Source organism: Arachis ipaensis, chromosome B03 (assembly GCF_000816755.2).
Source record: "Arachis ipaensis cultivar K30076 chromosome B03, Araip1.1, whole genome shotgun sequence".
Taxonomy (NCBI): Eukaryota; Viridiplantae; Streptophyta; class Magnoliopsida; order Fabales; family Fabaceae; genus Arachis; species Arachis ipaensis.
Window position 1 is genome coordinate 48,170,028 of NC_029787.2, and position 9,141 is coordinate 48,179,168.

Here is a 9,141-nt window from a genome sequence, read left to right on the forward strand (position 1 = left end):
ATGGATTGGTAACAAAAATTAATGTGAATGTTTTCTGAAGGTCAGCATTCTTTGGTTCAATTTTTTGGATTAATTCAAAAAGTTGCCTCCTGTAGTGATCCAGTGCACAATTGCCGAACCATGGAAGCGCGCTGAAGACGTTGATCCGTCGGGTCAATATATAGATCCGGTTCAATTCAGTTTGACCACTTAACCTGGACCAATACAGAATTTGATTCACAGGAATTTTGGTCGAACTTCTCGGGTCGTTCTGATCCGGGTTTAATACAGAAATGGACTCAATTTTTTTAACACTTGAACGAATAAAGTGTGATCTTTTACCATTAATTTTATAAGTAGAACAAAAAATAAATATAAAAAAAAATAAAAAATTAAATTAAATAATTGACACCATCTAATTTTTGTTCACCAAAAAATCTTTCGATTTGATAGTTCTCTTTTTTTTTGCCTTCTCGTCAGTGTCCTTTTCCTTTGTTTATCTGTAACTTGGCCTGACAATGACTGAATGAGACAACACCACTGGAAGATAAAAGAACAGTAGAATACTTTTTAGGGAAAGGGTAAATTGGATATTTCACACGAGGGATGTGTCATCTATCATGTTAGAAACTAAAAAGAGTCATATCATGTTAAAGTATCTTAGAGGAGGTAGATGTAATTTCCTTACATTTATGAAAGATGGATTCCTATTCCTATTTTCGAAAAGTCTATATGAAATGAATGATTTTACATGAACTCACCCTTATTCATTGAATGTAGAACTGTAACAAGTGCTTAGGACTGTTAATTTTATCTGGCTATCTGCATTCGTGAGAGACATGTAAGTGCATGCGTCATGTTTAATTGTGAAGTCATAAAGTAGATTTAGAACTCGTATCTATATAAAGAACCCAAGTGAATGCGGTATGCAACTCATAAAGAGCAAACAACAAAGTAGCGAAGAGAATATTGAAGAATGAGCAGCAGCGTCGGCAAGGTGGTGTGTGTCACCGGAGCTTCAGGTTACATTGCTTCATGGATCGTCAAGTTTCTTCTTAATCGCGGTTACACTGTCAGGGCCACCGTTCGTGACACAAGTCTGTTACTCTTACTCTACCGGTAGAGCACTTAACTAAGCTTGAGGGCGCCAAAGAGAGACTACAGCTGTTCAAGGCAAATCTTCTAGAAGAAGGTTCGTTCGACTCTGCAGTTCAAGGCTGTGATGGCGTCTTTCATACTGCATCTCCTTTTTATCATGATGTCAAAGATCCACAGGTTCGGTTCGATTCGTTCGGTTATACATTTCATTTGTATCTTTTATTCTTATCTCCTCCTCATGACGTTACGTTTCTTTTTGTTTCTTCAGGCTGAGTTTTTGGATCCAGCAGTTAAAGGAACCCTCAGTGTTCTTCAAGCATGTGTGAAATCGCAGTCGGTGAAGCGCGTCATTTTAACCTCTTCAATGGCTGCTGTTACATTTAGTGGAAGGCCTCTGACTCCTGAGACAGTAATTGATGAGACCTGGTTTTCCGATCCAGAACACTGTAAGGAGTTGAAGGTATGTGCCCTGTCCCTAAAATTGTTATCATATTCGCCTAATTAGGTCAAATTAGTAGAAGTGGAATCAGTTTTATGTGTTTCCTTTCTTCATTTCATGTGTTGACTTGATTTTGATTCATATGAATAATAAACTCAATTCCTTGTAAATTCGAGACTCTGGCACCAGCAATTTTATATCCCATTCTCCCTTTCTTTTTCAGTCATGGTACTGGTATGTGCTTTCAAAGACATTGGCTGAAGATGCTGCCTGGAAATTCGCAAAAGCAAACAACATCCACTTGGTTACTATTAACCCAGGACTGGTGATTGGACCTCTTTTGCAACCAGTACTTAACACAAGCGCTGCTAGGATTTTGAATGTAGTTAATGGTACTTTTTAAAATTCTGTTTTCTGCATGTGGAAATGAAAATTGAAAGAGTAAATGAGGGTTATAAAAGTACAATAAATAATGTGTGAATATAATCGAAATATTTGTTGACTTTGTTGACAACATATTCTCTCTATGATTATCTAATTGATCGAATTAGATGCATAGCAACCAGAAGATTCAGAATAAGACAACAAAAATAATGAAAAAAAAAAAATCAGAGTATCCATATATTTGAGTTGTATGTTTATTTAGTTATTTTATGAATATTAGTTGCTTGATAAGACCTCTCCATGTACTCAATAGAAGAAAATCATTGACATCCTTGATGCAGGTGCACAAACATTTCCAAATGCTACTTTGGAATGTGTGGGTGTGAAAGATGTTGCAAATGCTCATATCCAGGCTTATGAAATTCCTTCAGCTAGTGGGAGATATTGCTTGGTAGAGAGAGTGGAACATTTCTCAGGGATTATAAAACTTTTACGTGATTTATATCCAACATTACCCCTTCCGGATAAGTAAGTTTAATTATTTGATTACCTTCAAGAATTCATACGAATCCCTATTTGCTGAATCAATTTCTTTTGATACTTTAATTGTCTGATTAAAAACTCAATCTACTTAAAAGATTCATCATTGATTTGAATATAGTGTTTATTTATTGTCTATATAAAATGCAATTGGAAATGTCTAGAAAATTTGATGTAGAAGTTTTACAACTAGTCAACTAGTACAACTCTTAGTTCTTAACTTCTTATAGTGATAATTTAATTGAATTTCACAGTCCAAATGAAGAGCTGTGTTTCTGAAGGGCCTTTGTATTTCCAAATAAAGAATTAATCTTAGAAATTAAAATATTTCTAGATTTAGGTTTTGTTAACTTTGGATGCGAGAAGGATGAAGGTAGTGTCAAGCATGGACATAAGAATAGCTGTTGTAATATTAGTAACATACCTCATAAATTTCATTCAATCTGTAAATTCTTCTGATATGGTAATGCACATGTACTTTTTAGTTGTTTAGTTATAGCTGGTTTTTTTTTTCCCCCTTGGTCTGGGATGTAGCACTCTTGTTTTACTATAATATTGCTTCAAAATTAAATTTAAAATTTGTAGGTCATGTGATTTACGATATTACTGTTAGTTATTCAGCATGCAGAGTCTCAACTCTCAATAGTGGTGTTATAACTCTAGTCATTAAGCAAGTTTTATTTCCTTTTCTTAGCGTGTTTTTTATTATGTAGACTGAAGGCTCCGAATCTCACTTCTCTTTTTCCTTAAAAAACAGACCTTAGTAACTAGTTTATATTTAAAAGAATTTCCTAATTTGTAGACTATTCATGCAAAATTCCATAATTCATTACATATGTTTTATAAATTGAGTTTTAATGCACTTATAATGTAAAATATGGTACAATCATATCTGTTCTTTTGGATGATGATTTATGCGATCAATGAAAATGGTAATTATTTTTTATGATGTGACGTTTACATAATTAAATATATATGTAAATCTGCTTTACCTTAACAATGCATCAAAATTAATTTCATGCTTTATATGATATTTTTGTCCACTTTTATTGTTTCTCATTTAGAAAATTTAAACAATTCTAATTTTTCTTGTGTTGATTTTTCTTATACCATTTTCACATTTTGTCATTGTTACCAGGCCCGCCGATGATAAGCCGTATGTGCCAACATATCAAGTTTCGAAGGAAAAGGTAAAGAGCTTGGGACTTGAATTCATTCCTTTGGAAGTGAGCCTCAAGGAAACTGTGGAAAGCTTGAAAGAAAAGAAATTCACCAACTTTTAATTCATCGTACTCGTGTACTGTTAAATAAAAGTTGAAAGAAAAATCGATTATTGCGTGAGTAGTACTTGTAGTGCGAGTTGCAGTTGAAAATAAATATAAATTGGAATGAAGGTTTGTATGACTTTTGGCCCGTTGATGCTCACAATAACTCTCATTTTATAGCACGTTATGCCATCGTATTTGACACTGATCGAGTGATCGAGCCTTGAGCAAAAAATGAACATATTCATATAAATCAATAAATATGAATTAAAAAAAAATTCTTTTCGTGTTTTAAGACAAAACAAAAAATATGATATTCAATTATGCATGGTTATAGAGTTTGAAGAAGATTTTCGGGAATTTATTTACAAATCTTAATTTATAAAATTGATAATTGTTCAGAGGGTTGGCAGAATTACCGCTCCCACGAACTTCAGGAAACCTTCCTTGTCTAGTAACAAATCTGTCCGGGAGAACAACCTACAAACTTCCTCCAATATTTAAGTATAGTATGTGCTTAATTTTTTTCTTTATTTATTTATGGATAATTGCGTACCTTTTCCTTAGCTTTTCATCCTCCCTTTATACCAATCACCATTCTTTGGTAATAACGGTTTTAGATTAGATTAATGTTAACCGTTTCTTTCTTACTTTATTTGGAGTGGAGAAAGGATACATGGATGAAGACCAACTGCTTTCATGTTTTCAAACTGATAAGGAGATGATTTTCAATGCAGAAAATAAAATATGATTTTGCTTTACAAAAGTGCAAGCACATTGTTACGGTGGGTAATCGGAGATTAATGGGCCGGAGGACGTTGGTTGGCCCAAACGTATGAAGGAGATGGCTTACGGATGGATCAGCAACTCGGTGCCCTCTGTCCGACTTGTGAATGTGAAGGAATGGGGGGGTGGTACCTGCAAGGATACTCCGATGCCTAAATTAGCAATGGTGTGAGCAGGTTTTAGATAGTATTGGAACTTAGAGATACCTGAGGGGTGTCAGTGTATTTATAGTGGTGAACCAATAACCACCGTTGGAGTAGTGCCACTTTTCTAGGGTGTTAACCGTCCCTTTATCTTAGGGAAGTTAAGATATGGCTCGTGGAAGTGGTTAGAGAGATTCCAGGGGCAGTTACCCATTCGAATGAGTGCTTATCTGCCAGCTAATCCTCGTTCCCGACTTCCTTAGAGCAAGTCGTGGTGCAAACCGACTTTGCAGCGGTTGATTTGGTGCTGGGTGAGGCTCAACCCTTTGGGTTGGGCCTTCTTACTTGAATCCTGGGCCCTAGCATTGGGCCAGGGTATGAACAGTGCCCCTACTCGAGCCCAATTTCTCTTTAAGATTTGGGTTCGAGTATTCTACTCGGGATTGTGGTCGACTTGTTGGAGGACCGACGTGATGGTCTAAAACCGACGTGACTTTTCGTGACCTTTTGGTTCTGACAGTTACGTCTAATCGAGCGTCGCGTCCATTAGGGATGTGCGTAGGAATTGATGGCCTTGGTAACGGTGCACTCTCATTAATGACTGCCCCGTTTTTACCGTTGTGCCCCTAACGTACTTATAAATACTTTCCCTCTCTTTCATCGTTTCGTTTCTGCGATTTTTCAAATTTTCCTCTTCATTCGTTCGTGCTGTGTTGTTACATCTTCGAAGGCTTTTCGTTTCCTTCTACCCTCGTTTTTGGATAAAGATTAGTTCTTTTTGTAACGTGCTTTTCTATTTGTATGCCTTCATTTTGTAGATAGGTTGGTTTGTAGACTTCAGTTCCATACTTCCTCCTTTAGGGACTGTGTTTTTGATTTTCCTTTTCTTTTTCCCTTGTAGGTTTTTTGCTACCTTTTTAAGAAAAAGAAATGGCTTCCGTAGATATCCTTTCTCAATGGGTTGATGTCACGGTCCTAGGGGAGGAACCCTCGGTCGATACTAAGTTTATCACCAACCTTCGCACTCATCACAGAATTTGTTCTTCTGAGGATGACGAGCCGAAGTATGAATTGGTAGTCCCGGGTCCTGAAGACCGGGATGACCAAACCCTTCAGTGGGCTAAACAATAAGCAACAATGGGTGTCTTTCCGAGCCATACAGGGTCGGAGAGTTTTTACCCTTTTTGATGAATCCTTCCATGACTTTAAAAATTATTTTTTCAAAGTTCAAGCCGTAGAGGGTCACCATCCCTTTTTTCTGGATGATAATTCTTCTTCCCGATTTCCTTTATATTGGCTGGAGGCCTCCCCCTGCGAGAAATATGGCCTGGGTGACCTGGATGAGGTAGAAGCAGCCATTGTGGAGTTCCTCCGAGAAGTGTGGGGGAGGGCCCCATACTTGGACACAAAAAAGTTTCTCCAGGGGTCTCCGACCTTTGTCCAGGCACAGCTAGGTAGCTTTTATTTGTTTGTTAGATTTCCGACTTGTCTAACTTTTTTCGACTTGTCTGATCTATATGTTATTGTCCTTTCAGAGATGGCAAAGGCAAACGCTCAAGAGTCTTACCAAAGGGTCCAGGAGGCTAAAGCAAGGTCTCGCGCCAGGACTGGTGGCGCCAGGGCGGTTATCTCTCTCTCCTCCTCCTCCTCGGAACGTTGGGACTCCCTCTCAGCCCATTGTAATTTCTTCTTCAACTTTCTCTCAGCCACCCCCCTCTGCTCGACCTTCTTCTGAACCAGAGAATAAGAAGCGCAAGACCTTAGAGTCTGGCTCTTCTGGTGAGGTGAAGGCGGATGCTCTTGCATTCGTTCGAAAGAATATCTATCCAAATGTTCGTATAAGCATGGATGATGTTTCTGTTCGGCGCCACCTTACCACTCTGGTTGAGGAGAGCCTGAAGGCGGCGGGGGTTTGTGGCAAACTCTTAGATATTTTTGAGAAGGCTCCTCTCAGCTCTTTAGGGACGACCTCGAGGGTCGAAGAGCTGGAAGGAAGGCTTCTCGTATATCAGGAGCATGAGGGGAAGTTGAAGGAGGAAGTCGCCAAGCTGAGGGAGGAGAGGGATAACCTTCAGGAGAGGGAGAGGAAGTTGCAAGCCCAATGCAACATGGAGGTCGGTTTGAGGAAGACAGCACAGGATAGCTATCAAAGTTTGTTTAATGATCTTGTGTCTGTGAAAAATGATCTGCTGAATTCTCAGAAGGCATACGCCGAGTTGGAGGACTCTATTGCTGATGGCGCTGAGGAGGCTTGGAGGATCTTTAAGGAGCAGGTCAGAGTCATTGCTCTTGACTTGGACCTCTCTTCTTTAGATCCTGATAAGGTTGTCATCGAATGTGCCATTGTGGATCCCCCTGTCCCCGAGATTATTTCCGAGTCAGATTTGAAGACTCGGGGGAAAAGGATTATAGAGTCTCCTCCTCGCCCTAAGGACGCCCCGAGTTCCTCCACAGTTCCTCCGACTTCCTCTTCCTCTCCTATGGATGCCTCTCTTCCTGGTCCCGGTGGTGCTCCTCCTGGCTCTGGTGATGGTGATCCGTCTGCTCTCCTTCCTAAAAAATAATCTTGTTGGCTATATGGGGGCCCGGCCTGTGGGTCCCCTCTTTTTTAAACTCTTTATTTAATTTTGGTAGTGCGTGAATGATTTTTTGGCCTTTTAAGGCCGCAAACAAAACACTTTATAATACCCTTTTTTAATAAGGGTTTAAGTTAAAAAATAAGTACCCTTTTTTGGATAAGGGTTTAAGTTACCTTATGCGTGCATGCTTTTCTGATTGCGATTTTTTCGAATTCTCCTTGATCTTTTTGGAAAAACCTTTTCATTGGCTTGTCTGGCTTTCTGACCCTTTTTTGTTTTAAGGATCTTTAGGACAGCCTTTTAATTTTTTCGTGGGTTTTTCCCTATCTCTCTTTTGTTATTCCTAGTACTCAATTTCGTTTTATTGAGCTTTTATGACTTAGGCTACTTTCGTGATTCATTTTCGTTTTACTCGGTTTTCCACTCCGACTTATGAGTCGGGATGTTTCCGAGTTTATCATGATCGACTTCTATAGCCTCTTTACACCGACTTGTACCTCGTCGTTTTATCCTGACGACCATCTAGGTCGGTTCATGGGATTTTTACGTTTTGTCGAGCTTAAGTCGGCGCGTTTCGTAGAAAGAAAAGAAAGAATAAAAAGGGAATTTATAAGAGATAAAAAAGATCTTTATTAAAGGAGGAGGTACCTTATTGCTACTAAGGGTTTTTGATAATCTATTTCCCTTAGCCCCTACTATGATGCCTCGTTAAAAACCCTTCTCCAGAAAAAACCCTTTGATTCTGGGAAAAAATCATGAAGCTGGGAAAAGAGTACATCAGGGAGTAGAGTTCGCTTTTAACTGTAGTACCTTTTCATATTACAAGCATGCCATGACCTTGGTAACTCGGTGCCGCCTAAGTCGGTTACCTTATAGTAGCCCTTTCCTAAGACCTCATTGATCTTGTATGGTCCTTTCCAATTAGCAGCGAGCTTTCCTTCCCCAGATTTGTTGACTCCAATGTCGTTTCTGATTAAGACCAAGTCGTCAGGGGTGAAACTCCTTCGAATGACTTTTTTGTTGTATCTTGTAGCCATCCTTTGCTTCAACGCTGCTTCTCTTATCTGGGCTTCTTCTCGGACTTCGGGGAGCAAGTCGAGCTCTTCTTTGTGCCCCTGTATGTTTCCAATCTCGTCGTGGAGAGTCACTCTTGGGCTTTGCTCATTGACCTCTATTGGGATCATGGCTTCTACGCCATAAACTAGTCGGAAGGGTGTTTCTCCAGTGGCGGATTGGGGGGTTGTTCTGTAAGCCCATAGCACTTGTGGGAGCTCTTCAGCCCAGGCTCCCTTTGCGTCTTGTAATCTTTTCTTCAGTCTTGCCAATATGACTTTGTTGGCTGCCTCGGCTTGCCCATTGGCTTGCGGGTGTTCCACCGAGGTAAACTGGTGTTTGATTTTCATACTGGCTACCAGGCTTCTAAAGGTGGAGTCAGTGAACTGGGTCCCATTATCTGTAGTGATGGAATAAGGTATCCCATACCTTGTAATGATATTTTTGTAGAGGAACCTCCGACTTCTTTGTGCAGTGATGGTGGCCAGCGGTTCTGCTTCTATCCGCTTTGTGAAATAATCTATTCCCACGATTAGGTACCTGACTTGTCCTGGCGCCTGAGGAAAAGGACCTAACAAATCCATCCCCCATTTTGCAAAAGGCCATGGAGAAGTGATACTAATGAGCTCTTCTGGGGGAGCCACGTGGAAATTTGCATGCATCTGACATGGTTGGCACTTTTTCACAAATTCTGTAGCATCTTTCTGTAAGGTTGGCCAGTAGAATCCAGCTCGGATCACTTTCCTGGCCAATGACCTGGCTCCGAGATGGTTTCCACAGATCCCGCTATGCACTTCCTCTAATACCTCAGTGGTTCTTGAGGTCGGTACGCATTTTAACAATGGTGTTGATATCCCTCTTCTATAGAGAATATT

The 9,141-nt window shown here is 39.7% G+C and overlaps 1 pseudogene; it reads left to right on the plus strand.

Moving 5' to 3' along the window:
- LOC107630461 lies at positions 784-3,853 on the plus strand (annotated as a pseudogene).